The 24,472-nt window shown below is 28.2% G+C and overlaps 1 protein-coding gene across 3 annotated transcripts in view; it reads right to left on the reverse strand.

The window, feature by feature from the left end:
* Nucleotides 1-24,472, reverse strand: part of LOC119605225 (FMRFamide receptor) — a 62,985-nt gene that overhangs the window by 12,104 nt on the left and 26,409 nt on the right. The window lies entirely within an intron of this gene.

Raw genomic sequence — 24,472 nt, forward strand, 5'->3', positions numbered from 1 at the left:
TCGACTTATTATCCCCTACATATTTACGCTACGTTCACAATGCTGGAGTACTCTACTGTACACACCAGTAAAGAAATGTTAGCTGTTCAAAATACAGAGTGGAAATGTTCTAAATAATTTGTCAAAACAATAAAAATATTTAAAACAAATAATGTCTTATCTAATTATAAATAAATTTTATTTGGATGTCATTAGTAGTCAATCTATCAGGTATATGTTGTATAAATTCTCCCTTATAACACTCGACAAAGACTTCAGCAGACCTACATTTATTAAATAAACGATAAATTGCTAAGTACGGTTAAACACTCTTTATCCCAAAAGACATGATTTATATTTAGCAGTTTCATCTAGCAGTTTTATCTATTTTTATATAACATATAACCATCACCTATTCAACTTACAGTTTTCACTTTACACTACTATTTCCTAATTGGTTAGAATAACCAAAAAAAGAAGAATATCATCAAATCCTCACTGTGCTAAACCTGCCTATAAGCGATATACCTATCCATTTTTTGCGGTGTATCATGTACCGGCATGACCAACTAAACTTTACTTATATTTTTTTACAGGCTTTTTTTATTACTTAATGACACTGAATCAATTCGTTAATCCATCATTTAAATTTTCCAAATCAATCAAAACTAATAATTATGTACCGCTATTCAGTATTTTTTTTCACTACAACATTTTGTCGTTAAATAGTAAAATTTCTTAAGTTAACAATAATTGTCTTTATGTGGTATTCTGAATTTTTTTTCACCGATTTTTTTTCGTTAAACATAATTGAAAAGTATCAAATAATAATAAAGCAATAAAAAGTTCACGTTAATAATTTTGTATTTTAAAAATATTTCAATGCATAACTTTTGACATTGTTATATTTTTCCGATCTTTGTCTTTAAAATATTATACGGTCGTTAAAAATTTAGGGAATTGAAAATTCGTTAATGTAACCGATATTTGTCATTACTTTACGATATTAATGCTTAAAATTAAAAAAAAATACTGAATTCCCGTACTGATGTCCTACCAATATTTTCCAGGTCAAATACCAATATCAGTACATTGTTTGACATATCTTGAGGTGTCCCCAAGCATTATTTATACATCTTTTTATATTCCCAGTTCGTTGTTTCCTCGGGAATGTCCTTCAATTAAATTATTTTGAAAAGTTTAAATAATGAAAATCCTCCAATCGAAAACTCTGAATATAAAACTGAAGTCCTAATTATTATAAAAATATTCCTTTCGATTTGGTAACAATCGTAACGAAATTATATCAAAATATATCATTATCTCATTCACAATTTAGCACTTTACACAAAAATATAAAACAATAAAATCCTATTTTCGCTTTGCCTAAGCCTGTTTACTGACATATTTGTTTACAAAAATCTTATTAAAAACAACAAAAACAAATATCATGCAAAATACAAAAAGAAAACGTTTCTGCACTCTCTTCTCTTTTTTCAATAAGCCGTGTTCAGGGATGGCAAAATTGGTACGATGGTACTTTTTTTGATACTATTTGATGTTCAAAAGTACCGTTGTACTCCCGAGTCTTATTTGATACTCTCAGGGCCACAATCACAATATCCGATTATCGTTTAACAGATAGATAAAGAATTTTTTTATGAAAACCTTTAATATATCGTTTCGATAAAAAATAACAGGTTAAAGTATATTTAAAATTTTAAATTCCAAGAGTGTTTTACACTCTAAAATATGCATGTAAAATTACTATTACAAAGTATGTAAGTTTTTTGCGAAAATTACAGAAGATGCGTAAGTTTAAGCATAAAATGTTTATAAGAATTAATTACAACATTATGCCTGCAAAACTACAAATAAAATGTAGTATTTTGGTTATTCATAAACATGTTTCCAATAAAATAAACATTTCGACTTTATAATTACACATGTTGTGTTTAAATTTTATATTTTAGCCCCAATGTGTGTAATTTTAATTTAGACGAGTAATATTGAAATGTCAAACAATTTTTAAAAAAATAAAATATTTCAACAAATAAAACATTTTCAATAAGATTATGTTAAGAAGCAATAGAAAAAATAATACAAATAGCAAAAATATTCAAAAAATTGTATTAATTTGGTCCACTTAAATCGACAATGAACTAGTCCAAGACATCGCTCAAACAAATGCTGCATTATGCTGTTGTCAAGTTTGAATGAAGAAGGATATTTGAATAAAAATCCAATTAATGTGCGTGCTCCGTGGCTACATTTGGTTCCCATTGGTTTCTTCCAATAGAACATTAAATTATGCATATGTAATCCATCCATAAATATGCGAATATTCAAGATTCCTCAATATTTACTATATAAAGATAAAATTTACATTAAAATCCATTTAAATACGAAAGTGCATCAAGTAAATGAGATCTAAATATAATTCTTTTGTAATTTTAAAATTAAATAAAGCATTCTTTCAAAATAATTTTAATATGTTTTAATCTTTTGAATAGAAAGTGATACATTAAAGGTTTACATTTCTATGTACAATTAAACAATTCAATATTAAACTTACATGTAAAAATGTTTTATTTAAACACAAAAAATTTAAATTTACACGATTTTGGAATGTTGCTAAACATTTTTATAAATACAAAAGGGTAAAAACACACATTTTGTATCAAAGGCTTTTACATACAATGTGTTTAAAAATTTTGAATATTTTTGAACATGTATTTTTACACTAATTATACTAGGAGTCTGGTTACCTACAATAAATAGTGTAAATTTAAACAAAAATGTATAAGAGTGTAGCACATTGTTATATAAATTCTCAAAAATGCATCAACTAAAAGCCGTTTTTTCTAAAAAAAATAATAATAAAATTATAAACGGCTAATAAAGTTGTACATATTTTTATATTGATTGACATTATATGAATATTAATCTTATTAAAATTTCACTGTTAATATTTTATGAGAAAATTACCAGAAATTTAAATTTTGAAATAATATTTGACTTTAAAACAAATGATTTCCAAACGATAGGAACTCGAAGGATTCAATCTACTATAAAACGATATGTTTTGAAACTAAGCATTTAACCAAAGATAATATAAGAAGTTTTAGGTCAAAAATATTTGGACTTTTAAGCAAATTATTGTTTCATGTCATATTCATAATCGGATGTACGAGTAAATATCCTATTTAAGGTCCCACGACGGATTTTAATTCAACAACACATATTTAAGCGATTTATTGACAATGAACAGTCGATTCTAATACTTGTAGCTCAATTATTAGCATTAAGTTGAAATTCTAAATTCGTCCTTTTATAGGGCGAAATGTGGCCTAATTTTAATTAATGCCGGATTTATTAAAATATAATAAATTATATCATGACAGCTTTAAATTTAAGATATTTACATAGTACAATATCTGGCTAATATTTGAGATGTAAAAAGGTGAACATTAAGGGACGGACAAGGATACATCATATTAACATATAATGCCTTTCTACTTCTGTTATGGATTGTTTAAAAAAAATAAATGTAGTTAAGAAATTGCCATCATTTAGCAAAAAAAATATTTTAGTACTTTGAGATCCAAAAAAGTACCCTCTGAAATATTTTTTGATACTGACACAAAATCTCATTTTCCATCCCTGGCCGTGTTGTTTACTTTTTTGTTTTGTTTCTTGTTTGTTTGTTTTTAATTTCAAGAATACGTACGTGTGACTATTGTTTATATGTACTAGTAACAACTTTAAACGCTTATAGCTCCTAAAATTCTGAATTCTGAATATATATATATTGTGCACATCTGTGAACAAATACCTTTAAAATGATATATTTTTTGCCAAGATCAGATGTGTATTGTAAGAGTATAAGGGGTCACACAAAATCGTCTTGCCTATTAATTATATAGATTTTGTTGTTGATTTGATAACGTCATGTATTTTTCATATTTTTGTTGTTGATTTGACAACTATTCGTACATACTTTGACAACGGCTGTTATTGGGAAATTATAAACCAAGAGTGTATAATTTTAAAATGTTTTTTCCCACTGTGTACCAACAATTTCAAAATTTGTAAAAAAAATACTTTTTTCCATTTTTTTAGAACAATCAACACCAATAATTAGGTTAGTTAGTTAGTTAGTTTGAAAGGAGGATGAATATACATCAAATCCGAAGAAATACACTTAGGCCTCTATCGGGCCTGTTGTGCGCTCCTTAACCAGTGCCTCAGGTGGGAATCGAACCCACCACCTCCGGTCTACCAGACTAGAACACTAACCACTAACCTACCGGAGGCCACAATAATTAGGTTAGGTTGTTAGAAGGATGTCTACTACATCAAATACGAAGAAATACACCTAGGCCACTATCGGGCCTGTCGTGCACTCCTTTTCATGAAAAAAAAAATTGTTCACGTCCAATTTGTGGTTCTACCCACCGTTTCATTATCCCAAGAGTCCTAATGGGATTCTCTCACTCATATTTTTAATTCAGATTTTATTGCGTCGAAAGGTTCTGCATTCGTCAGGTTAACTACATCAAGCTACCATCCTATTACATTCGCCCTTTCGTTGCCGACTACTCCCGAGTGGCCTGGTACCCATATGATGTAAACCTTACCTCTTGAAGAATAATCAGTTAAAGCTTTCTTACATTATTGCTCGGACTTCTGCTGGAAGCTTGTGTTATGATTAGGTAAACTGTGGTATATTTCTGTTTCTGGGTCTTCAATATAGAACCCCAGGGCCACTTTGTCCCCCATTTTAGAGCCATATGTATAACAACGGATTCCTACTGGTATTCGCTTGACCAAGATATTCTATCTGGGATCAGCATTTCAAAGTTTCCGTCATATTCTGTGTCTGGTATGCGATCAGGCACGTCCGATGATTGTATAACCTTCCAATGAGTCCAGGATACATTGATGACGTGTCCTATAACTGCTTTTGGCCAGTTCGCCTATTGTAAAGTGACGTTCTGCTGTAGGCGCCGCCTCATATCTTAAATATATTTCAATGGGTGGAATATTTAGCAACGTTTCTAGAGCCTTAGTTGAAGTCGTACACATGACACCACTTTTACCCAAGCAGCATGTTCGCTGAACTCTCAGTAGTAGTTTGATATTACACTTTTTGTACAAAGCAGTCCACCAGATTATTAAATCATAATTCGTCTAATTACACTTTTAAAAAGCCAATTTGTCATAGTAGGACTAAGACCACATTTCATGCAAAAACATGTTAATTGTATTTTCACTAAAAATGCAAAAAAATGCTTTTCACTAATAATGATGTTTTTAATAAATTTTGAGGCCAGTTTTGGATTCAGTGATACTTGGGTTTCGAATTTTTTATAAAATTTTATCATTATGCCTATAGGGAACTAGGCTTTACAAATTTAGTAAAATTGTATGTATGTTTGTACCAACAATATGTTAACTAGGCAGTACTTATTGAAGTACCATATCGATTTTATGGTAAACATTGTATTACTGGTAAATAGAAGTTACACATTTGCAAACATTCAATACTTTACATTTCATACTAAAACATCTTTTGTATGTTGTTGTATGTAAAGGAAAGACTTTATATTCAATTATTTTTTTTGGTTCAAATTACTTCAAAAAAATTTGGGAATGGAATTTCATTTAATAACATACAAGTATGTAAGTTCTGTAGATGTTTCTTGTTTACAAAAATCTTTTACAAATTTTTGTTGTTGCACTTCAAATCGGTTCAATTTAAATATTTTTAATTTTTAATGAAAGAATGGTTGTGATTTTTTCTATGCTTTTACATACATATTTTCTCGTTAGGCGTATGGATGCCATATATAAAATAAAAAAAGAACATATTAAATTTAGATTAAAACAAGTCTTTACCCAAATAATTTCAGTTCATTAAAACAATATTTAAATACAAATTATTCCCTTTTGAAAAATTCTACAGGGAAAGAAAATTAAAGAAATTTTTTCGATGTTAATATTTAAATATGTAAATAATCACTCGTTTTTGTGTACAGATGTTTTTTTTTTTTTTTTTTTTTTTTGTAGCAGCAGCTGCTAAAATGTATGCAACATATTGGAAAATTTTTCAACATTTTACATTTCGGAAATTAAACAGAAATTATAAATTAAATAAACATAAATTATGATAAAATTAAAAAAAAAATCATAAATACATAAATATTTACCAAAGGTGTATAAGTACAAATAAATCTGTATGAAAATTGATAAATGATTATGAATAAGCTATTAACTTCTTATTAAGAACAAGTAAGAAAGTATAGTCGGGCGTGGCCGACCATATGATACCCTACACCAGTTATGAATATTAAATGTGATTTTTTTTCATAATAAAGCATTTATCTTCAATATTCCCTTGTTCCGATACATTTAAGCAATTTATGGATGAAAAACTAATTTTCTGAAAGAGTTTGTGTTTATAAGTTAATTTGGGACATTCAAGTAATTTTCTGAAGGGGACTTTGTATGGGACCTAGGGTCAAATGGGGCCCGATCTTTATGAAATTTGGCAGGGTCATCAAGACTTCTATAAAACTTAGTTGTGCCATATTTTATCAATATATTTATCAATATATCTGTATATTTAACATAATTATGAGCTCAGAAGCCCTTTTCGGGGGTTCTGTTCTATGGGGGCTAGATGAAATAATGGACCGATTTTAACCATTTTCAATAGGGTCAAATAAAACGTGCGTGCCAAATTTCAACCAATTATCTTGAATATTGCGACCTGTACCTTGCGCACAAGGTTTACATGGACAGCCAGCCAGACGGACGATTCTACGCCGATTGGTATACTTTAAGGTGGGTCTAGGACGAATATTTTTGTATGTTACAAACATCAACACAAATCCAATATACCTACAAAAATCTTTCTTTCCTTGTATTTGTGTTAAATTTTAATTAAGTTGATAAATAGTTGTAATCTGAGTAAAGTTTGTGCTTAATTAAATCAAACTGAACAAACAATTTTGTTGTTAAATTGATTTTAAAAAGTAAAATGTAAATTAAATATTATAATTTTTCATTAAAAATATAAGAATATCAACAAACATTCCATAAAACCCCTTTTAGAAAAATAAACAAGAAAAATTAGCTTTGAGCACGTATTGTTTAATACACTTTTAAGTCATGATTTTATTAATGCAAATTTCATTGACTAACAACATATTAAATTATTCCAATATATTGCGTACTTGCCGGTCTAAACAAAACTTTGACGAAAATATTTTTTTAGTGGGGAGGATATTATAATTATTATATAAAATCGTGTAAATCGAACTCAAGGTCACATGGAAAATTATGTAAATAAAAAATACAAAACAGGTATAAAAAGTATTTTCTTTAATATAAGTTAATACGTCCTACATACATACAAACATATGTATGTATGAATGTACCCAGCAAAAACAGGGTAATAACTTGTACTTACTCAACAAATTATTTTTTCAATCGCTACTACATACTGTCTACATTACTTAAAAGTAGTCTAGTAATGACTTACAAATGACATGTTGTTTTCGAACTGTGTTTTTAACACAAACGATAAATAAATTTTTTTTGTGAAAACTAATAGTAGACGCAGTGGACGTATCTTCGTAGACAATTTTTTTCTCAGAAACAAAACTACTTACTTAACTCCCTATTTGTAAGAGAGCGTGGTAAGTTCTTACCTCCAATGTCATGCCCGTGTTAAAATAATGACTTCAAATGCTATTGTGTAAGTAAATTTTAGCATTTTAACCACCTACTTATCAATGTAAGTCTAGTAATGAATTAGAAATAATATATTATGTAAGTACTTACTTCTAGCCTTGACATGTTGCTTTCGAACTTTGTTTTTATTACAAATGTTAAAAAATATTTTTTTTGTGAAAATTAATTAATTAGACAATTTTTTCCCAGAAAAAAACTACTTACTTAACTCCCTATTTGTAGGCGATCGTACCCAGTAAAAAGTTTCATTATGTAAAGGGATAAAATTCTAATATTTACTTACACAATAGCATTTTAAGTCATTATTTTAACATAGGGATGTCATTGAAGGCAAAACCACTTATAAGTAAGTAGAAAAAGTAGTATTTATATAACACATTTTTAATAAGACGTTATAGACTACTTATATGTAATCAGGACGATATGTAGTAGTCATTGAAAATAGGAAAGTAGTTACAACTGCCGAATTTTTGCCGGGTAGTAAGTACTTACATAACTCCCTATTTGTAAGCGAGCGTGGTAAGTTCTTGCCTCCAATGTCATGCCCATATTAACCTTTTCACGCACAAAACTAAACCACTGGACTTTTTATGGATATGACTTCTCTACACACTTTATTTTGAAGCATATTGATCCTTTTTGATGAAAAATGGAAAAAGTGTTTTCGAAGGATATCGCAGGATATTAGCATGTAGTGACATCAAATTCTAAAAAAATAACTTACTTTTCTTTAGAAATAATTTATTGTAGCCGTGAACTCAAAATTACGCTCTAAATAGAGGAAAATGTAAAATAAATCTTGGGACACCGGTGCACAGTAGGAAATGGTAGAATAGAAGCTGATCATACTTTTTATAAAATGTTAAATATTGACATAATTTTTTTTGCATAGTAAAGCTAAGACATTGTGTAATATAACATAGAAATATTGGAGAAATCCAACGCGGTGTCCCGTATACGCGAAAGAGTTAAAATAATGACTTAAAATTCTATTGTGTAAATATTCTATATCTCGTGCTCTAAGCTTGTATGATGGAAAGAATTTTGTCCGTCTCCCTTTAGAATTATTGTTTGGGTACAATCAAAATCAACTCTTTCAGTTTTTGGCAAAATTTTTCATATGAATAATTAATTTTAAATTTTATTGCAAAAGAATAAGAATAAGAATTTCCCAACAAAAAACAGTGTGGAAAAAGATGTTGTATTTTCATCACTACTAGTAACCCGAAGTACTTCAAATTTGGGTGAAAAGCCTATGAATTTTACATTAGCGTGTCATTGAAGGGATGTTGTTTATTTTTGGCAACTTTGAACTACATCTAATCTTATTTTTAGAAGCAGTAAAAATCCGATATTTGGATGTCAAAAATAAAACACATTCTCTTAATGACACGCTTAAGTAAATTTTAATGGTTTATCACCAAACCTTGATGTACTTCAAATATGTTATTTGTAATGACTTTTATACATATCTTTCCTCAGTTTTGACTGGGTTTTAATTTGTTTATGATGTGATTAAGATTAAGTTTGTAAAGTATGACATCAATTATTTTTTGCTGGGTTCTGAATAAGATAAACGACACAAACATTTTTTTAAAAAATTTTAATTCCCCAGGCCATTAACGTGTCTTACAGAACCTGAATATGAAATGTGACAAACAAAACTTACTTTTTTTGCGATATATTCTAATAAAACAATTTTGTTTCTATTTAATAAACTGGGTTACTTGACACTAAGTTACCCATATGTATATCTACTATATTGTTACTCGAATACGAAATTTTTCTTTATAGATAATGCAAACCAGTTCTCAGCTATGGTCAAAAAATGTTGATTTTTTTAAACTGCCCTTTCCAATTTAATTTGATTGAAACTTTGTTAAACAAATTTTAACATTTTTAAGAGATATCATATGAATTAATGAACAATAGTTAAAGGAATAAAAGAGTAGAAAGAATTAAACAATACAGTTTAGCTGTACCTGTGATTCGAACTTTATGTTTAGAGCCGTTGCGTTACCTATTAGCGTTATCCTATAAGCCAAATTTTTTGCTGACCCCTAAAGTATTATGAATATTAAATTTTATACATTTTCCATATTGCAAGAACAATACGTTTAAATTTTAGATTTTTATTCTATTTTCTTCATTTAAGAAGCAAATATGTATGTATAGAGCGCCTGGGGATGAGCAAATAAGTTTTCATAAAATGAAATTTTTTTTACTTGTGTAAGTGTTTAAACGAAGAAAATTAATATGAAAAAATAATATAAAGTTTAAACAAACCTAAGGAAGCCTTAGTAAATAATAAAAACCAACCTACGTTAAACAAATTGGAAAACTGAAAAGTGTTGTCTCTGCTTTTCTATTTACATTTACGACCAAATATTTATGTAAATCTTCATCTTTAAATGGATGAAATAATACAATTACAATCTTTCATTATCTACAAAACTCATTGATTTACTGTTAAAATAATTAGATTCAATTTGAAATTAAATAAATACCTTTTTATCTACTTATACATCTGTAATTAAAAATTCGAATAATATTCAATTATTACCAATTATATTTTCAATTCCAATATTTTTAAACTAATAAAGTCTACATCACTAATTAGTTAACACTTGACAGCTTAATATTCCGTAGGCGAAGTACGATGAACTCAAAAATATTTTATATTTTTTGCATTAGAGGTGCCCATAAAATATCGATTTTCTTTTGGTCTTATTTCATTCATCGGTGTCTGATAACTGTCCCAGAAAACAAATTAAAATTTTAAAACTGGGTAAATATATAATAGGACTTTTTTGGAATTCTTACAAAGAATTCTTACAATTTTTATAAATCTTATCTTCTAGAGAAAATTATCTTTCCAACAGGTGTAATAAAAATGAAGGTGGAGAATGTGTGGAGGAAAAATGTCTACAAATGTTACTTATTCCTGAATATTAATTAACTATTGAATAAGTGAATTTATATTAATATTTTTAAAACGAAAATAAATTTCTTTGTAATATTACATATTGTGTTTTATATCAGATGTCATGTAAGATGTCAAATAAAAATATTTCAAATCCAAGGTTGAACTTATGGCAAAATATAATGAAATAATAACACTGTACGTAAAATTTCAACTTTCAAAAAGACACAGATAAACGCCGAAACACGTGAACTTAATTTTCGATCGTAGAATCTAGTGATATACTCCGTTTTAAAAAGATGGGTCAAAATCGGGAGATATTGCATTTTAAAATTTAAAATGTTTCTGAGGTGATTTTTGATTATTTAAATTTAAAAAACAAAACTCACACGCATATAAAAGTAAATAAATACATGAAACTAGAGTCCATTTGAATTATTATGCATATATATTTAGTTTTTCATGATTAATTCGTATGTCTACACAGAAAAAATTATCAGTTGTTTAAAACCTAAGTTTACAAATTTGATTAAATTTTTAATTGATTCAATTAGTTTTTTAATTGATTGAAAAAAATTTTCTGGCCAACTTTTCTATTTTAGTTTTTTTTAAATATTTTATTATGATTTCTTATGCTAACAATGTTTATGATTCTTAAATAGTCAATACGATTTAAGACATATAATATTCAAGTTTCCTGACAATTTATAAAACACTTTATATGTTCCAATTTGATAATAAAGTGATATTTTTTGTAAATGCTCAACGCATTGTTAAAGGTCAAGCATTCCTTTAACATTGTGAGTAATCAGTTAATAATATGATTGTTTTAATCATCAACTTAATTGGTTTTTAATACATTTTCTACCAAACAAACTAATTCATTTGATTAATAATTTAATAAAAATTCGATTTTATTTTTATTAAATATTTAATTTATACAATTAATGAATTAATCAATTTTAAATTTTGTCTCAATTATTGATATTAATTGTTCTGATTAATTCATTATTTGAAAAAAAAAAGTATTTTTTTTAATTTTTTTACAAATTTGATAATTGATACCATCATTTTGGTGATAGGTGCAAAACTTGCTTGATACAATTATTTTGATAATTGAAACATATTTTTAGTTTTTTCTGTGTATGCGTGAAAACTTTTTTCAAAATTTAGAAAAATAAAATATCACCTCATAAAAGTTCATACTTTAAAACGCAATATCTCCCGATTTTGACCCAACTTTTCAAAACGGAGTATGCCACTAGATTCTACGACCCAAAATTAAGTTTAGGTGTCTCGACGTTTTTCTGTGTCTTTTTGACATACTTACAGTGTAATTAGTTCTCCAAAAAACAAAAATGTAAATAAAAAATAAAATGTTTTTATTAGCATTGTTTTTCGGTTAATAAAAATTTATTATTAGCTTTGTTATTTTACCCAAACATATGTATGTATGTATATATGTACTATATTTATATGTATTTGTATTTGTCAAATATTAAATTTGATTTATTTGGAAAATAAAAAATTTATATAGACTGATTGTATATAAAGAGACTAAATAGCCTAAAATAAGAGCAAACAAATACATACACACGTACATATATTTTTGCATATATGTTATTTGCATACATATGTATATGTAGATCATATTTACATTAGGGTCATAACCAAAATTAGGCCCTATCACTACGTTGTAGCCTGTAGTGTTCTAATAATGAAAACATTTTACTCGGGTCATTTTGGCGCAAATATCTTGCGCGGCAAATCGATTTTCTAAAACCATTCACAAGCAAATTTACATGAAAATTTAATTGTATAATCTAAATGTTTGGATACTAAATTTTAGAGAGGAATAAACCACAGACCCTATCTTTGCTTTGTTTTTGTATAAAATTTTGATTTCCCAATAAACCAAAGAGCGAAAACGGTATTACATTTGAAGGGCGATTATGATATCATATTTAATTATTGAAAACGATACCATAATTTATTGGAAAAACGATATCATAAGGAAAAGTACCATTTAGCACGTAAATACTCGATTCTCGATACGAGAACGACTATTACTTATGATAGTTTTTATCACCTAAGTGGTTTACAATAAAAAATTTTAAATTTTTGTTTAAAGTAAATACGTAAACTTTAAAGCATTTGCCGCGAAAACTTTTTTTATCACTCGGGAAAATGTTATACCCTAATGAAAATACATCTTAAGACATGTAAGATCGTGTAGTCGAGTATAAGGGATACTACATACTAAAAGATAAGTTCTTAAAGACAATTTTCCACCTTTAATAGATTTTTATACCCAAACATATTTAACACAATATTTAATTTTACAAATATTTAAGAAATAAAATTATTAATTCTTAAATAAAATAAAAGAAACAACATTTATGATACACAGGGAAAACAGATTTGTTATGATAACCGAATTTGTTTCCAATCGAATTTAGTCGGATCTCACAACTATCCCAAAATTCGATTGTTATTATTGTAGAATTTAGTTGCTATTACTTAATATACGGTGTACACAACTATTGGTATTTTTATTCGGTAATCTGTATTGAAATTATTGGTATTTCCAACTGAAATATTATTTATGACCAATTTGTGGATTATGTATATTTTATAATAAATTTTATTTTGTTTCAAATATTTACAAAAATATGAATATGTTTAAACTTACAAAACTTATAAATATAAAATAACATATAAAATAAAATTTTCATGTTAATAAACATAGCGTTTATGTACCAGGGATTTTGCTCTTCATTCTGTCCAACATTTCCAAAGGAACGCCTTTCTGGGGCTGTAAAATTATTGAAAAATAACACCAAATATGTAGATTAAAAAATATAAGATATAAAATATTCTAAACATTACCTTATTCTATCCGAGTTTCCGCATTAATTTATCCTCAAATGTAATTAGGTTTTTTTTTTTAATTATAAATTCGTTTTATTTTATTTATTTTTGTATACGTCAACTATAATTACCAATTAATCGGTTGTGAACATCGAATTTGGTTCCTTTATCCGTAATTAAATTTTAAATAATTTTTTCAATTGATAACACTGTGTGACACTCAAAAACACTCATTGCGCGATATAATGTTTTTTATAGACCTAGATGAGTAGATCATTTTACCATTTTTAGAATCTTCAATATACCCTAAAAATCGGAAGATATTGGAAAAAAACGCTTTTTGTTGACTAGACAGACCAAAAAATTATATCTCAAAATTTTCTTAACCGATTTAATATTTTTCAACTGTTTTGAAAAGAGTTTCCTTTGTCCATTTTAAAAAGTATACCCACTTTTATATTTTTTACGGAAATGTGTAAAATATTTGGAACTAAACACAAATTTTTATATTTATACCCTACACCACTATACGTTTATTATACGTTTGTGCTAATGTTTGTAACGCACAAAAATTATCATTATTTCACCTAGCCCCCATACAACCCTACCCCCGGAAAGGGCTTTTGAGTTCATAATTATGTTAAATATTGTAGTATGTATCTCTACAAAAATCGGCAAAACTTAGTTCTATATACGTCTTAATAATACTACCAATTTTCATAATTATCGGACTTTATTTGACCTAAGCCCCCATACAAAGTCCTCTTCAGAAAATGACTTGAAGGTCAATAATTCATTAATAAACACTAGTATCACGATGAAATGCAGCATACATAACTCTAATGTAAACGTAAAGCCATGTACCAAAATTTATAAGGATAGACCCATATTTACCCTTGCCCCCATATAACCTCTCTTTTAGAAAATCACTTTTCAACAAATTGTTAAAATATTTCGGAATTAAGGTAAACAACTTAAATGCTTTGTTATTAAATATAATCCACATTTTTAACATACTCAGTGGTGTAGGGTATCATATGGTCGGCCATGCCCGACTATACTTTCCTACTTTTTTAAATTTTTTTACAATTCAAGATCATTTTTGACCCACACTTTATTTGAAAACATATTTTTTAAATATTTTTTTAATTTTAGCCCATATTTTTATGAATAAAGTATATAATATATTTTTTTCCGTAAATCAAAAAATTTCCAAAGCTCTCATTTCTAAAGTAAATTATCAATTTGAATAATAAAGCTTATATTTGTGTTGCATATCTTACGTTGATATTTTACTTCAGCAAAGAGAGATTTGGTAAATATTTAAAAAATATGTTTTCTAATAAAGTGTGGGTCAAAAATGATCTTGAATCGTAAAAAAATCGAAAAAAATATAAAAATTTGTATTTAGATCTAAATATTTTACACATTTCCTTAAAAAATATAAAAGTGTGTGTACTTTTTGAAAAGTACAAAGGAAACTCTTTCTTTAAATCGGTTAAGAAAATTTTGAGATATAATTTTTTTGGTCTGTCTAGTCAACAAAAAGCGCTTTTTATACCCTCCACCACCATCAGTGGTGATAGAGGGTATATATACATAACTTTGTCATTCCGTGTGTAACACCAAGAAATATTCATCTGAGACCCAACAAAGTATATATATTCTGGGTCCTTATCAAATTCTGAGTCGATTTAGCTATGTCCGTCTGTCTGCCTAAAACACGCTCACGTTAAAACTAAGCAAAAGAAGTACACCAAATTCACCGAAAATATTCACTGTTGTCCTAAGCAGTTTGGTATTGAAAATGAGCAAAATCGGTTCATACCGAGAAAAGTTATGAATCAAAATTTAAAACAACCTCGAAAAAAATAAGCATTTTTTACACATTCGGATGCAATTTTCTCGAAAACTATGCAAGATATATTCATGAAAATCACCACACATAAGTTTCTACACGAGAACTTGATCCCTGCTGAAAATTGCTGGTATCGGTCCACAATTTCATATACCTCCCATCCAAAAGTTTGGGGTTTTTGGGGTTTTTGTTAATAACTTGGGTTTTTTGTTAATAACTTCCTTCACAATGTCGATATCTTCACAAAATTTTACAAATTAAAATCTTATGTCAATGGAATTCATTTAGAGAAAAAAAATTCTGGATCGGTTCATAATTGGACATAGCTCCCATACAAGGTCCCCTCCCGAAAATCACTTAAACGCACATAATTCATTACTAAATTAAGATAACCATATAGAATTTGGTACAAGTATTGCTCCCACATACACAAATATTACTACGAAATTTTTTTCCGGTCGGTCCATAATTGGTCGTAGCTCCCATACAAGGCCCCCTCCCGAAAATCACTTAAACGCGCATAACTCATTACTTAATCAAGATATCCATATAAAATTTGGTACAAGTATTGCTTATCTGTACAGAAATATTACTACGAAATTTTTTTCCGATCGGTCCATAATTGGTCATAGCTCCCATACAAGGTCCCCTCCCGAAAATCACTTAAACGCGCATAACTCATTACTTAATCAAGATATCCATATAAAATTTGGTACAAGTATTGCTTATCTGTACAGAAATATTACTATGAAAGTTTTCTTGGATCGGTCCATAATTGGTCATAGCTCCCATACAAGGTCCCCTCCCGAAACTCACTTAAACGCACATAACTCATTACAAAATAAAGATATCCATATAAAATTTGGTAAAAGTATTGCCCGTATGCACAAAAATATTACTGAGAAATTTTTTTCCGATCGGTCCATAATTGGTCATGGCTCCCATACAAGGTCCCCTTCCGAAAATCACTTAAAACCACAAAACTCATTAGTAAATGAAGATATCCATATAAAATTTGATACAAGTATTGCTCATATATACAGAAATATTACTATGAAAGTTTTCTTAGATCGGTCCATAATTGGTCATAGCTCCCATACAAGGTCCCCTCCCGAAAATCACTTAAATGCGCATAACTAATTACTAAAGTAAGATATTTATATAAAATTTGATACAAGTACTGCTTATATGACTGAGAAATATTACTGAAAATTTTTTTTCCGATCGGTCCATAACTGGTCATGGCTCCCATACAAGGTCCCCTCCCGAAAATCACTTAAAACCACAAAACTCATTAGTAAATGAAGATTTCCATATAAAATGTGGTACAAGTATTGCTCATATATACAGAAATATTACTATGAAAGTTTTCTTGGATCGGTCCATAATTGGTCATAGCTCCCATACAAGGTCCCCTCCCGAAAATCACTTAAACGCGCATAACTAATTACTAAAGTAAGATATTTATATAAAATTTGATACAAGTACTGCTTATATGACTGAGAAATATTACTGAAAATTTTTTTTCCGATCGGTCCATAACTGGTCATGGCTCTCATACAAGGTCCCCTCCCGAAAATCACTTAAAACCACATAACTCATTAGTTAATGAAGATATCCATATAAAATTTGATACAAGTATTGCTCTTATATACACAAATATTATTATGAAAATTTTTTGGATCGGTCTATAATTGGTCATAGCGATGAGTGTATTGATTTTTGTAATTTTGTCACACCGTGTAATTGGTTGCAGTGCTCAATATTTTTGATTTTCTACTGTTTTTCGGTTGTAGCGACTAATATTTGATGTTCTTACGTTTTAATCCTAAATACAGATCGGCTACATTTACTGAATTGACAAATTAATTTAATAACCGATACAAATCAGTTCAAATTATTGATTTAGAAATTGTTAAAACCACAATTCGATTAGTATTATTTTTTTTAATACTGAATACAGAAAATCAGTTAATTATACAGTTTTTCAATAACAGCGATACAATTTTAATTAATTTAACTAAATATTTACCATGGTAACCGATTCCAATCGATCTGTTTTCTGCAGCACTTCCACAAAAATATTGTATGAATTCGGCGGATTTCGGGAAGTCGATTTTTATACCCTACACCACTATAGTGTGGAGTGTATTATACGTTTGTGCTGATGTTTGTAACACACAAAAATATTAGTCCTACACCCACCTTAAAGTATACCGATCGATTCAGAATCACTTTATGCGCAAGGTACAGGCCGCAATTTTCAAGATATTTTGATGAAATTTAGACCAAACATTTTTTTTCGTACAGGGACGAAGCCTATTGAAAATGGTTGAAATCGGTCCATTATTTCAAATAGCCCACAAATCAGTTTTATATACGTATAAATGACACTGCAGATTTTCATAATGATCCGCCCTTATTTGACCCTAGCCCCCATACAAACCCCCCTTCAAAAATTTTTTTAAACGTCAAAACGATTTGCAACCATTTGTATCGCAATGAAACTCAACATAACTAACTGTTATTTAAAAATATATCCTTTTTCCAAATTTAATGAGGATCGGCCCATGTTTGACCTATATAAAGCCTCATTTAGAAAATTAATTTTTTATCAATAAATTGCTTAAATACTTTCGAATTAAGGTAAAATTCAATATAAAAGTTTCTTTATGAAAAATAAAAATTTTTAAAATATACTCATGGTGTAGGGTATTATATGGTCGGCCATGCCCGACTATACTTTCCTACTTGTTTGTAATATTTTAGAGAATTTTTCTTAATTCTTTATTGTTGTTGTACATTTTAAATAAAGTGTTTTCATAGTGTTATATAATATAAAATACATACACAGAGAAAACAGTTTCGTTGTGATAACCGAATTTGTTTCCAATCGAATTTGGTCGGTTATGACAACTATCACTTAAATCGTTTGCAATAGCCGAATATTTCAATTCTTTATACCGAATTATTTAAATAGAATAACTGAATATATTGGTTAGCGCAACTGCTTATGTTATTAAAAAAATCGATTCTTATAAATTTCGAAAAATGTTTTTTGTTTTTATTTTTATCGCCCAGAGATTATTTTAAAAACATGAAACAATTTTCGAACATAATTTTGAATATTCGAACATAATATTGTATTGTCATCAGGGGCACTCATCACTCTCAAATTTCACCAATATCGGTATGCGGGAACTGGTTTTAACAGCTTTTAAAATTTTTCGAACATAGATTCTCCTTTTTTTTCGAGCTTTAATTTGAACTTTCGAATTTAATTTCGAATATTTGAGACATCACTCGCTTAAAAATTAGTTTTTTGTGTACATATTTTCAGTTAAAAAAAATTTACCAACACTGAAAATAACCTGAAAACAAATAATTTCTATATCAAGGGTTGGGCAAACTGGGTTATTTTTTTTACTTGTACTTGTTTTTGTTGATATAACTTTTTAACTGAATAACACAATAACCAGGCAACTGTGAATAACCTTATTTATTTTTGGAGGATTTACAATTTAAATACATGCATACATACATCTATAACATTTAAAAGTAATTTTACACTCTCGTAAATTCCAATTTGCCCCAGATCCAACATTGTTTTGAAACATAAATTTTACTCTACATGATTTTCTTGAGAAGCTACATTAATTTTAAAGAAAATTATTAAATTAGGACCAGATACATTTTAAAGAAAATGAGATGCAATTATAAACCTCGCTACACACATGATTTATAGTATTTTTTTATTGTTTGTTTATTTTCTGTTTCCTTGATTTTTAAATTGTTTTTATTTCTAAACATCATGTGAAAACAACCATTTTATATGTTGGGAATACCGAATTGAAAATTTTGTATATGTACATAAACCAAATTAATTTGTCACAATGACAAATATTTGATATTGAGATACGTTTTACTGAATTCTAGCCTGTTACATCTATAGAATTTCATAGATAGTTTACCTAATATTACGATTCAATTATGTAACTATACAGTTGTTTAGACCTTAATTAGATTCAAATTACTTTCTTTCGATTTTAAATATAGAATAATAGTTGAAGTTACATTAATTTAATAATAACAATTAAATTTCTAGTTTGATTATTAAATATTTATAATTTCAAACGATTTCCGACTGATATTTTTTCTGTTTGTATGCATATCTCCATAGTTCTATGCAAATCGGGCAATTTATTGTTAAGATGGGTTGGATATCAAAATATAAGTTATGATGAAAACATTATAAATTTATTGCATTAAACAGTCCAGTATTCAGTAAAATGACAAATGAGTAAAAACTGGTAATGCAAATTTAATTTCAGTACGAGTAAAAATGTATTGCAATTTTTCTTATTATTCAGTAAGACTACTGAAATTTTTGTAAGTATCCAGTTTTTATCATAGCTTACAGTATGACCTCTAAATACTAAAAGTAACTGCTGTAAAATGTACATAATTAACATTTGTATGGGTGTTAGATAAAACCACGGACCGCTTTGTATTACAAACGCTTTGATTACATCAATATGTCCCAATTATTATTGGGATAGTGGGTGTTTTTGGTTCTTTCATTATTGACTTTAACAAATAACTATACAGGACCGCCTTCCAAAAATCCCATTTAATATAGAAATAGTTTTTGTTTGCTATCACAAGGTCTTACTTGTTTTCAACATAAAGGTTTATCCTCTAAACAATAGTCGTCTTATTTAATGGGTTGTTTTAAAATTAATCTGTTTTGTATATTATTTATTGTAATTATTAGTTGAATTAAATTTGAACTTTTGTTTTTACTGTTATACGGCGTTAATTGATGTCTTAATGATTTTAGATAAACTCTGTTTTATTTACAAAAAAACCCACCAACTAAGCCACCATCTACTCTGCCAATTAAATGACTGACAATCTTATTTTGTGATCTTAAATGACGGTGTGTAGAGGTTGATTGTTGTTTTTACTTCTTCTTAAGTATTCAACTCGCAACTGAAACAGCTTTTATTGTCATTCTAATTTATTGTTCTACTTCAGTCGTAAGCTGAATTAAGCCAATAATTCCACAAGAGATTGCTAAAGATTATTATTTATACACATAGCTATACATGGGTACGCAATAAAAAAAAGACAGAATCCGATAGTTTTAAAGGGCGTTAATGTATCAATTTTATATTTATGTGTATATAGTCTTGTGTATATAGTCCTAGAGAAGTCACTTTAAGCCCGTTTTTATATTGTACCTTTGAAGTGCATAGTTATTTAACAGAAATAATATACATATTGCAGAGGCAATTTGAAATAAAAGCATTCGAGGATACTCACGCCAAACTGCAGGGTTATAGTTTATTCGTATCCTTTGTTTCGTCACACTCCTACAATAGGCAGGCAATTATTGCAAAATAATCTCACATACAGACACATGTATGTAGTTAAATAAAATTTTAACAAAAGGAGTGGGAGAGTTAAAAAAGCGACCTATTAAAGTATACTACGGAACAGCGTTGAAAATTCTGTAATTTTTGTTTTTGTTTTCAAATAAAATGTCTTTCTATGAATACTTTTTTGTAATGCGTTTTAATCTTAAAAGTCAACAAAAAGTTAAAATGATTATTCACAATAAGATACTAAAGTTTTCCAATCCGAACCCAGTAAAAAAATACATTGAAAAGTAATGACTTAAAAAGCTAATAAGCCAATTTTCACTGCCTACTCATTGGCATTTTAACTCATTTTATAGATATTAAAATATGATCAATGCAATCGTGACAAATTTATCTTAATTTTTAAACTGATAAAAATATCTTTAAGAAGTACTATCAGATTAAAAGTAAGTCATTACAAATCTCGTTATAAGTAATACTGTCGGTATGTAGTTGTCAATTGAAAAGTAAGTTGTTGTGTAAGTACAAGTCATTAAGCAGTTTTTGCTGGGTTTTTTTCTTTCGCATATTCAAACAATATTATTCTGCGTTATGTATAAATTAAAAGAAATGTGACAGATACATACATTAAGGATTATTGTTAATTAATGCAAAAAAATATATAATATTCTAACATAAAAACTACAGTTGGAAAATTTATTAAAAATTTGAGATTAAATCATTGTAAGAGAAAAAAGTTTATAAAAAATTCATTTGTATAGAATGCAGTCTTTAGAAATATTTTCATATTTCTTTTTATAGTTAAGGGAGATCCAAATACAAGAAAAAAAATAACGAAAATAAACCGAACATAATTTCATTTGGCATTTGGGAAAAACATGCTCTACAAAGTGTTTTATGCGCAATAAATATACAGTGAAAACAAGTAAAAAATTATAGTCAGGCGAGGCCGACCATATAATACCCCATACCTGTTACAAAAAAATGTGATTTAGTTTTCATAATAAAGCATTTAGGTTGAATTGTACCTTGTCTCAGATATACTTAAGCCATTTATTGTTGAATAAGATTGTGAACATTTAAGTCGAATTTTGAAGGGGGCTTTAAATAGGGGCTATGGTCAAATGAGACCCTATAATTAAAAAATTCATGAGGGTCATCAAGGCTAGTATAGAACTTGGTTTTGCAGCTTTTTGTCGAGATATGAGTATCTTAAACATAATTATGAACTTAAAAGCCCTATTAGTCCAGTTCAGTTGTATTTGGACTAGGTGAAATAATGGACCGATGTTAACCATTTTCAACAGGCTTCGTCTCCGGTACCATAGAAGATCGTGTGCCAAATTTCATTGAATTATCTTCAAAATTGCGACCTGTAGTTTGATTACAAGGTTTACAAGCCCTATTCGGGGGTTCAGTTGTATGGGGGCTAGGTGAAATAATGGTTCGATGTTAACAATTTTCAATAGACTTCGTCTCTGGTACCATAGAAGATCGAGTGCCAAATTTCATTGAATTATCTTCAAAATTGTAGTTTGATTACAATTTACATTGACGGACGGACATAGCTAAATCTCAGAAAATGATTCTAAGCCGATTGGTATACTTTAAGGTGGGTATAGGACCAATATCATTGTGCGTTACAAACATCAGCACAAACCCAATATACCCTCCCCTCTAAAGTGGTGTAGGATATAAAAATGAAAACGTAAAGTGACACATTTTGTTCCGCGAAGTTATAATACTGACGGAAATCATTTTTGTGTAACGAATATAGTAAGCGCTATAACAAATAAAAGTAAGCGTAATGCTCATTCTCATGTTTCGTCAAAAGTTAACAGTTACCTATTAAAAGCAGCAATGCTGATTAACTATAATTCTTAATTCGACCTCGTACTCCATTTAAAACAAATAAAAACAATTTTAAAGTATTTCTGTGATTTTCATTTTAAATATTTCCGGAAATTTATTTCCTAATATAAACTTACATCTCAAATAAACAACAATGATTTTTGTATAAGAAAAAAAAAAGGTTAGACATTGAATTAAGCTTAAAAATTTTTGGAATTTTGATAGCAACATTCTATGAAAATTATTTTACATTTTCTTTCTCTACTTTACACAAGTTAATTAAACCGAAAAGATTAAAGAAACTTCTTCCACTTGAGCAATTTTTTTAATTTTAACTTGAGAATAGTAATTTGAATTAATTTGGGTATAGATTTCAATTTTTGCGCATACTACATTGGAGTGGGAGTATTTTAAATTTTGTATTTGATTTACTAAAAGAAAGTGTAAATTGAAGCACATTGATATATTTTAAACAAGTAAGGATTTATATTCGGTTATGACCGACCATTCGCTTTTATTATACTTGATTAAGCAAATTGTTGGACCGATTTCAACTTTCACTTTCAAAAGGATTAGTGCTTAATTAAATTATATTAAACATTTCGATCTATAAAAAAAGAAAAAAGAGAAAAAAGATTCTAAACCAATTGGTATACTTGAAGATCGGTATAGGACAAATATTTCAGTCTGTACATCAGCAAAAACCCAATATAAGCTCCTCACTAAAGTGGTGTAGGGTATAACAAATATGCATGTAATTTTTTATGACAAAAATTAAGGAGTCTCTCTTTTTGTAAATCAATTCAGATGTACGTTCAACTTCATCTCCCATTAGTTACAACATTTACGATTCGATCAAGTCTAACGCTCGTCAATTGTACTGATGTTTTCGCAATCTTATTGGGCGTCAAAGTATTCGTGTAAAAAACAAAAATACTAACCACTGAGGCGTATGATTAACATTTAGATATTTTGTATTTTGTGCTTTTTAACATCTTTAGAATTTAAATTAAGTTTAAAATAAAAAACCCACTACTAGAACAACAGCAATAATAGATGCAAAAAAACCCTATAACTTTTTCTTATCCTTAATTTGTAGATTTAAATATTAAAACTCATCCATGACAACAACGATAAATTTCAAACAAAACCAGAACATGGACAGGAAAGAAAGAATTAATAAAAAAAAGCAGAAATATTTTGAACTGCTAGGTGTGGTTGGGCACGTGTTTTAGTTTAATTTGGTTTGCCATAAGGAAAATTCTGTTTTAAATTTGTAAAACATATACTATATTGAATTGGGTTAATGGTTAGTTACCAGAGAGTAGTTAAAAGTAACAGAAATTAACAAAAATACAACAATACATAACAAACAAAAACTTTTTACCACAATTACCTTAACACGTAACTTCCATTGATTGCAATTGTTTGAAATGAAATGAGAGTGGTCACTAAATGGGTTTATATTTTGAAATAATGAACAATTTTTCATAATTTATATTTTTATGAAAAATTGTGGATAATATCTGTTCCTTGAAAATATTAAAAAAAAATCATCCAAATTGGCAATACGATGAAATTAAAATTTAATTGTACAAAACTTTAAACAAAATCCTCCTCTAATGAATAAATTTCCATTTATCTTTTAATGGATTCCTTTTAAATACCATTGATTAAAAACTCAAACTATTTTAACCCAATACCAAAATGTACTGCTCCCAAATATTTGATAGTTATCGTAAATTCTCAAAAATTTCTATAAAGCATTGCCTCCATAAAATGCGTTTACTTGTAAATATCCGAGGAAAAGAACAACTTTAACAAAATAACTTTTTCGCGTCCTTA

Source organism: Lucilia sericata, unplaced genomic scaffold (genome assembly GCF_015586225.1).
Source record: "Lucilia sericata isolate MDLA Ls3-8-SP2 unplaced genomic scaffold, ASM1558622v1 Contig000000F_arrow, whole genome shotgun sequence".
NCBI lineage: Eukaryota > Metazoa > Arthropoda > Insecta > Diptera > Calliphoridae > Lucilia > Lucilia sericata.